Source organism: Ambystoma mexicanum, chromosome 9, assembly GCF_040938575.1.
Source record: "Ambystoma mexicanum isolate Mex_15411 chromosome 9, UKY_AmexF1_1, whole genome shotgun sequence".
NCBI classification, from domain to species: Eukaryota; Metazoa; Chordata; class Amphibia; order Caudata; family Ambystomatidae; genus Ambystoma; species Ambystoma mexicanum.
This window is the reverse complement of record NC_090931.1, coordinates 707,542,315-707,552,236: the sequence shown is the minus strand read 5'-3', so window position 1 is coordinate 707,552,236 and position 9,922 is coordinate 707,542,315.

Below are 9,922 nucleotides of genomic sequence, written 5' to 3'. Positions count from 1 at the left end.
GGAATAACCACACTTGCATCCATCAATAAAGCGGGAGGCCTCCGTGAAAAAACAATGAGTACAATAACCCTGATCCCTCATAGGCAGACCTTGCCAATCTCTGCTGTCTTGGATGAACTGGGAGACAAAAGAGGGCTACTGAAATCATGGGCTGCAACCAGGAACACATGCTGATCCTCACAGTGCATCCCTTTGCAATCTGCAAGATAACATAACAGCGTCTGTGTCTTTGACTGGCATTTGAACCCAGATTACTGTGCTTGCCCTGGAACAAACCAGTCAATTAAATTGATGAAACTGAGCAGCTGGATTTTATGATACTAAACAAGACTGTCCCTGATGAAACTCTCAAACAACTTGACTCCCCACATGTAATTAACAGACTTCCATTAATCTGTGGAGTAGCGGCAATACATTGATGCATGGAAGATATATGAGGGTACATCTCCCCTCCGACTATGCAGACACTGAACGTTGGCCCGGCATAAAAATTGACAAGTATGCACAGAAATCGGCATAATGACCAACAGAAACGAAAATGCACACTATTGGGGAATCCAGGTACTCATGGCGATAGCGGCCCTATGCTCCTCACTGGAAAACATCATGGGCGAAGTCAAAGTGGATTCATCGCTACTGCGGCAAAACCTTCGAAACCTGGCTGACAGAGTGGGAACTATGGAAAATCAGAAATACAAAAAGAAGTGACCACCCTTCGTAAAAAAGTATATAGTCTCCAGGAACACACACCCCCTAGAACTACATTCAGAAGATGCAGAAGGTAGGTCTCGAAGGAAGGAATCATACCATAATGTCACCACTATTGTGGCAACATTACTAAAACTGTGCCGGAGCGTGGTACAAAAATCCCGACCCCCATTACTGTGCGCATGCAGAGCGTGGGTTGCAGGGTGTCCCTCGCTCTCTCTGGGCGCAGTAATGGGAGTCGAGTTGCGGGGTGCATAATATAAGAATTATTGGCCTGTCGTAGAACATGGAAGGACAGAACCCAATGCAATACGTGGAGAACCTTCTGCTGCAAGAGGTGGGTCCAGGCACACTATCTCAATGGTTTACGACTGAGTGAGCGCCTAGAGTGTTAACAAAGAAGCCCCCTCCAGGTGCGCCACCATTCCCCCTCATTGCCAAGATTCTAAACTACAAAGACTGATAAGCGATACTTACATTTTCCAGGCAAGGCGGAAGGATAACAAGAGGGGGCAGACCCCTGGCAATTTACCTCTATTGCACCATACAAGTGCAGAGATCGAGACACTCCTTTAAACCTGTGAAGCCCAAATTGAGGCAACCTCAGGTACAATATATGCTGATGTTCCCGCATAGCTGAAAGTAATATATGAGGCTCTACCCTCTTTTTTGAGACACCAGATGATGTGCAAACATGTCATGACTCTACCAACCTCACAAACCCAACACGTGAGGGCAATGACCGTGAGTCCATGGGAAATGCAGGTGAGATACAGCAAAGGCAGGGCCCCGGAAGGAGAAGATTGTTAAAACCTGAGGGAAAGACCAATGTGACAGCTTTGGCTGGATAAACACTTGATACATTGAATAATGGCTACTTGCTTACATAAGTGACTAGAAGAAATCATCAAGGTACCGGGTGTCACCACAAACTATATAATACTGTAATTATAATTGGTTTATATACTGCGCTTAATACCGAAGAGGTTTCTAAGCACGGACCCAGGATTTGAATCTGTGTTGCTCTGCGTCGTCTTGCTTCCAAGATGAGTGTGTTACCACTGAGCTATACAACAGCAAATACTACACAATTGACATCAATGTGATGAAGAGGCCCTGTGAGACACTCACACAAGATCATCTTTCCCTGTCCCAGCTGAATCAATTGGACTCGCTTTGGTCCCCAACGCATGGACACAGAGTGACCCACTGAAGTTGCACTGTGCGGTCTCCCTCCTTATAGGGACCCAAAGTGCATTCTGGTCTGGGTTTACTCGTGCACACAACTCTAATAGCTGTTAGGCTCTTGAGACTTAGTTTCTAGTTTATTAATTGTTGTTTTATTGTTATAGAAGTTGTATAATGCTGTTACAGCCTGCACCTATAATTACTCAGACCTGAACCCCTGCTTTGGATGCTTCGCTCCCTGGGGATTGGGGTGGGTGTGGTTGGGTGTAGTTGGCAGTCTGGACCGGGGGGTGGATGAATCTTGGAATACATACAACCTACATAATTATATCTTACTCATATTCTACACTGTGATGCTCCATATGGATCTCGGGAGGTAAGTTCTATTGTATCTTTGACCCTACTAAAGACAAGACACTACTAAAATACCTCTTGATTAGCACTAAGACACCTCATAAGATTATGACCAACCTAAATGTAGTGGATATTTGGAGACTGATCCACCCAGACGCACAAGCATATTCCATGTACTCCCACCCACACAACACATACCCTCATATCAATCACTGGAGGAGAGCATGTGCATTTCTTCATTGATGCTTCATATCTAGGCAGAACCCTTTCAGACCATTCTCCATTACTGGTCATGCTCCAAAGACAATGCCTGACACCACCCATCACGACTTGGAAGTTTAATCCAGTATAGTTAGTTAATGAAGCCTATCGCATCACACTGAAGGAGGCAAAAGTCAATTACTTTGCAGACAATGGAGCCTGAGCCCTGACCGCTTGATCTTATGGGAGGCATTTACGGCCATGACCAAGGGAGTATGTATCTTCACGAGGACTGGAGTCTTCAAGGTCATCGTATCGCAACTAGAAAGATTAGAATGCCAGATAACTGCAGTAGAGAGCTCAGTGAACCTTTCAGAAGATACTGAAAGCAATTCAGAGACCTTAGATTGCAATGCAGTGACACGTGGCAAAGATTGGGAAACCTTGATAGTGCCACACATCCCAAAGAAGCTCATGAGAAGGGAGAGAGAGCTGGCAAACTGCTAGCATGTTTGATTAAATCAGAAAACCTTCATACACCCATTGCCTTGCTACACACAGATGATGGTGCGATATCTCATGGACAACAAGACATAAACACAACATTTAAATATGATTATAAATATCTGTACAGTAGACTGGAACAGGTCTCTCTTGAGGAAATAGATGACACTGTGGATCTAATAGACCTCCCAAAGATCACGCCAGAGCAGCCGAAAATCCTCAAAAGACAAGTCAGGTTACAAGAATTACAGATAACACTGAACACATTGTCATCTGGCAAAACCCCAGGAACTGACAGGTTTCGACAGAATTCTATAAGACATTCCATGACCAACTATTGGAACATTACTGCAAACGTACCTGTATACCTATGACACGGGAGAGCTACCTAGAATGAGAGAAGCCCTAATAATCCCCATCTTGAAACCAGGAAAAGACCCCCTAGACTGTAGTTCCTTTAGACCTCTGTCAATATATATAACTGCTGGGAAGCCTTATAGCTAACAGGCTGAATCCACTCCTTCCACAATTGGTTCAAGTGGACCAGGCAGGCTTTATACCGGGTAGAGACACCACACACTACCTACGCAGACTACATCACGTTAAAGCGGAAACCTTTGATAACAACAGCAGTGAAACAGTTCTGTCTCTAGATGCGACTACTGCATTTGACACAGTTCACTGGTCCTGGATGTTTACGCAATTGAAGCACCTGGTCCTAGAGGAACCCATCCTCAGGTGGATATGGTTGCTGTATCAAAATCCCATTGCATGGGTAGAAACTAATGATACCATCTTGGGCGCATGGCACATAGGCAGGGGCATGCATCAGTGCTGCTTCCTCTTTCCTATTCTCTTTGCACTGGCGGTGGAACCTATACCATGCCTATTTTTTAAACAGTACAATGACATTTTTCTAATGCTATGCAGATAAAATCACTTAATTTTATTATATGCAGGTGATATACTGCAGTACAGACACAATTCAGACCGCTCTCACCCTGTATCTTGGAAATATTCAAGTATTTCGGGAAACTCCATGTCTGCATAACCTAGAGCAAATCCTGCATCTACCCTTTAGGTCACAAAGCCCAGCGCAATGGAGCATTGGACTTGAAACGACAGTTGGCATGGTGCCTTGACCACTTTAAATATCTGGGGATAGATATCTACCACAAACTACATGATACACATACCAACAACATGTGCAAAGTGCTACAGGGATTAGATAACTCCATTGAGATCTGGAAGAGTCTATCTTTATCCCTGGTGGGTAGGGTGACCATCACAAAATGCTGATACTGCCCCGACTCATATACTTCTTTGCCAATATCCTGTACCATATCCTATTTCTTTTTTTATAGAGAATTAGACATCAAATTGTGAATGTTATTATGAGCCAGGGGTAGACACCAAAATAGCCTTGCAAACACTATGTAGAATGTTAGAGGAGGGAGGACTGCACCTCCCAGACTTTGAACTCTACTATATGGCCACAGAGTCGCAATAAATAGCGAGGTGCTTATCTGAAGAAGAGACATCAGAAAAAAGGCTCTTGAGATGTGCAGTCACCCCCTACGTCATGGAAGAAGCACAATGCGTGCCCCTAGAAATGACGTTGACTCCGAGGCTAGTGTCTCTGGGTGCCAATATTTGGTTACATTCTTGTAAAAAATTGAAACTGGGAATGCCTTATTCCCCTGATCTCCCAGGTGTCAAAGTTACATTACTGAAATCGATTGAACATCAAGTACGAGTGGTGCATGAGGCCAATGGGCTGGCTACGTGGGGTGACTCGCTACATGGCTGTACACTCTACTCATTAAAGAATTTACAGGAAATTCACGATATACTACTGAGCTAGTTCTTAACACATATGGCCAGGGACGTCGATTCACCAAAATGCCAGGGGTAGCGGAAGTGACATCACATACCTGATGACATCACAGGAAGTGATGTCACATGTCATTTGAACTGGATGGCATCAGTTCCTCTTTAACCCTAGTGACATCACCTGAAGTGGCTTGCAGGTGTAAAATAGTACATAAATGAGCACTTTATAAAATTCCAAGTAGGTACTAAAGCAGACAAGAATATTTTAGATACCAACCACATTTTAGCAAGGGTGCTGTCTTCATATGCCATGGATGAGGTTATGATATAATAGGGTTAGACCCAAAAGAAACAACATAGGGCGAGGCACTGCCATAGATATGCCACATCAGCATTGTATGGCCAGTTGCTTCCATATTATGCTAGTTATAGCTGTGTGTCAGGTATCGTCATTATATGATAAGTAGAGCCCCTGCTTTGCCAGTTGCTTTGATATTCCAGTATCCAAAGATTCACTAGATGCAAGTTACCAACAATGTACAGGAGCATTACTTGAGGAAGCAACAAATGGTTTACTAAAAAGGCAAGAGGCAACTTCATGTGTTGTATTGTTTGTATTGTAATGGACATTTGAATAGCGCCTTTCACCATTGGTATGGTCTCAATGTGCTGTAGGTTGAACGCCCTTGGGGGACCGAAGTCCAAGTATGGGAATATTTGTCAGAGAGAAATAGAGTGCCTGTGTGCACTTAGCCAGTACAAAGCTAAGTAGGGTTGGCCAAGTCCCTGCTAGACACCCATGTTGAGCATGCATGCATATGGGTCGGTGTGGTGAGGTAGCCTGGAGAGAATGCGAATGCTCTATGACGGGGGTGTGACACATGGCCTTTCTTTTGAAATAAAGGAATTGTGATTGTTGACTCTAGCCAGCTCGTAAAGGTACAGTTTTATTCTGTAATGTTTTCATACAGAATTGCTAAGTGCAGAAGAGATGTAAGTCACCGAATTGTCTCTTTCTTTCCTTCCCTTTCTCCATCCCTTTCCCGTCCCCTTTTCCTTTCTTCTCCCACCTTGCTTGGGCACAATTTTTTCATGCCTTTTGCCGTTGAGAAATTTAATGAAATGAGCTGACATATGATTGATGTCACATGTACCAATTGTAGGTCCTTCTTAAACTTGTATATACATAAATGAGTAGGCAGATGCGTATTAAGATTTCATTTTCTGGTTGTTTAGAATATAGAAGGTAACCTATTCAGAAAAGGGTATAAACTTCTTCTATTCTTGGTAAATGGTCGGTGAAAATATGTTTTTATGTTTTTTTAGAATTGCTGGGTAGAAATAAATAAAGACCATCAACACGACATCCTTAAAACTGCTCTATTTGGATCACAAGTGTCCTGATGAAAGCCTTAAGGGGAAAAACACATACCTACTATCGACCTTGAAGTGCGGGGTACAAGTAGTTACCGTTCTGAGGCTGGAAACAGATTTTGTGACTGTCGACACTTTTTGAATGGGGATTTGTGATTCATGTAAAGAAATGTGCAAAAACTCATCCACTACTTACTAACATCACTCTGTAGATATAGAATAAGTGGACAAAAAATACCTGTTTATATGTCTGGTCTACTGTAATTCACTTTTTACCTGTATGGGCACATCTCCCAATGTCCATTTTTACTATGTGTTAAAAAATAAAAATTGATATATGTTTTGGTAAACTCCGACCCCATCGTCTTTATATATGTTTGGCAAGACGATTTTTCACCCCTTTTGCTTCTAGGTGTGATGCTAATCTTTTCAGCCCAATACGACATTAGCAGGTAGTTTGTTGTGGACCCTGGTTGTTTATACATGTTACTAAGTCCTCCTCCAAAAGCCCCTAAAAAAAAAACTAAAAAAAAAAGAGGACACCCCATTGCTCATTGTACGATTGCATTGATAATGTGAGAGAGACATTATGTGTGCAGCTAGACCGAATGTTATCATGGGGATAGCTGCATTCTAGTGCCAGAGGTGATGTGTAAAGTATTTGAGGTAGGAGAGACATTATGAGTGCAGCTAGACCAAATGTTATCGATGGGGATAGCTGCATTTTAGAGACAGAGGTATTGTGCAAAAATTAATTATCTCATCTTTTGTCTATCTACAGTGTATCTGTGATGCAGGTCTGCCAGATCTCGGTCAGGTCACACAGTGCCCAGGCAGGATTGGTTGCAGAAGCCACTAGGCCGTGCCCCTCTCATCACAGGTCCAGTGACTCACTGGATGTGCAAAGCAGATGAGAAACACTGATGAGATTTGCGTTCACACTGTGCTGTCACTGAATACTGCAGGCTAAACCCACCCCACACATATATTTTTGGCAAAATCTATTGAAAAAAACTCAATGAAATCTACTTCGATAAACAATGCTGTAGCAAAATCTCCCATTCACGTCCCAGAATACTTTAATTTCTTCAATAGTAATTGGCTTCTCCAATTTAGGGCAGCTGGCAATTTTGTTCTACCTACTTCTTCTGCTGTTTGACTAGGGACGTATACTTGCTCCTTGATAACCTGAGGATGTCCTGAGGATGTCCTCTCTTCCATTCCTGCTATTACTCTCTAATACAGCATTATGGCCTTGCAAAGCCAGAGACCAATATCAAACCAATGTGAAAAAGTAGCACTATGAGTTAGCACTGATTTTATGAAGGTTATAAATAATATTTGAATGTTTTTTTACTGAATAACCAAAGGCTGTGATACAAACTTTTCAGATGCAATCACATTTTCTATTCTACAAGAATTTTCTTATGCAAGGATGGGAAAAGTTCACTCTATAATAAGGCTTCCATCTAACTGCTTGAGTATTAGAGACCAGACCGCACTGATTACGACAAATCACTTCTTATATTGATGTTTGTTATTTCCCATCAGTATTTATTTTTATCACTTTTAAATTGTCATGAGTTACTACCAGTGTTTGAATAAATCATGGTAATCATAATTTCTGAATGATTTTGATTTTTTGTATTCTTTAATGAGATAATTTTATATATTCTTTATTACTACTGTTTCTGACAATATAATATTTTGTCAGTAATATATTTATCATGAATCACTCCAATTTTCCAATTAACAAAAATGTGCATTTGTATTCGTTTTGATCAAGATGAATGTTTTGTTATTATTGTACATTTCAAAGATGTCTACAATTGTTTATCCATCTTGATAATTATGATTTCTGATCAATATGATTTTGTTCACTATTGTATATTTCATGAATTACTACAATGTTTATGTTAATCTTGACTATGATTATTTAGTATTATTTATAATCAATATTCATTTTGTTCACTATGGTATAGTTCTTGAGTTACTACATTTTTATTTAAACCTAATTGTTATTATTTCTGATCAATATACATTTTGTTGTCCTTCATCTAGTTTTCATTGAGAACTACTTTTTTGAAATAATTGTATTTAATATGTGTTATTATTTTGTGTAATCCATATTGTCTGCTATTACAATGATATGTTTGTGGCTGAATACACTTGTTCTAATAATCTTGATTATTTATTACGTGTACAAGATATAGCTTTTTTGTAACAATTGCTTTTTCCATAAATTACCACAATATGTTTTTTATAATCTTGCTTACTACTAATTCTGTCCGATATGAATTCTTACAACCATTGCAGTTTTCATTAAATCCATTTTTTGGGCAGAACAAAATGGCACTTTTTAATGTTTTAAGATTGGATTGGGATAGTTTCGGAATGCTCAATAATTAAAATATGTAGAATTAGGATGTATGTATGGTATATTTGGTTAAATTGTCACATCAGTAATTTTCCCATTTAAGCTTTTACACAACCTTGTATTCCGCCAGTTCCAGCAGCTCAATCAGACTAGTGGGTCTTTGTAATACATATAGTATATGTACAGCATGAATAATATAGGTTTCTGGACAGTTGCTTTTTTTCCTAACAGCCCTGGTGACTGCTAAAACAAACAAGTGAATGCATTGCATGCACAGTGCATGCACACTAATAATGTGTGTCTTCCTTGCAGGTAGACCAATCAATTCGTCAATCAAGAGGTTCATTTTACTAAGAGGCCAAACCATAAAATACCTCCAAAAAAGCAAGATGGAGCAAGCCATAAATTGCCCAATTTCAAGAACACAAGCTCAATCTAGGCCCAAACCATCCCAGTTCTTGGAAGATGTCTATCACAGTATTCAATGCCTGGTGTACCGCATGCATCGGTTAGCACCCAAACCAAGTAGTGAACATGGAAATGCTTCTGGCTTTCAGCGCAAGACTTTATCCATTTTGAAAGGTAAGGGAACCCAATAATGTTTCTGTAGTCCTGGAGAACAATATTCAATTGAGAGGTACAGTAACAGGAGCAGGAGTAAGCACTAGGAAAAAAAACAAGAATGAACTGCTGCGATTGCTTGAAAGCCAATTTATTTAGAATGAAGGGTAGTGGAAGTGAGTAAAAGGACAGCCTGTACTAATCATCTCCAGTTTCAGGTGATGATGGTGGTTCCAGTTATCTGCTATTGACCCCTGCTGTCCCTGATAAACAAAGATGGGAGATCACTGACACACCCTAGTGATGACAATAATGGTGCTGTTTTGGTACCCATCAGTGTCATTTATGCCCAAGAAAAATAAATCAAGCCAGAGTAGGACAAATGGTCCAAGTAGGACTGGAATCAAGTGGTAGTAACAGAGCGTGGCTTAACAAAACCTAATGGGTCAGACTTCTATGTCCACTACAGAATTTGCCACAACCACCACCAAAATAGTTAGCTCTAACACTGCCTAAGCCCATGTGGAAAAAAACACATCCCTAACGCACACAAGTTTGGCACTCATTATTGATTCAAATTGCATGCTCTTCAGAAAATTTGATAAAAGTGGGTCGGCGATTGAATCAATGATGCTTCTGTTTCAGGAAGATGATGATGGCAAAGGATCTGTCAGAACACATCCTCACGATCTGAGCAAGTCATCCAGTCACACAAACCATGTCCCCTTATCCAGGTGGCAGTCAAATATTGCCCCTCTTCTTGCGTGCACATCTTTTAGTGAGCCAGGCACCTGTGCTGGCAAGTGTGGACGCAGACTTTCA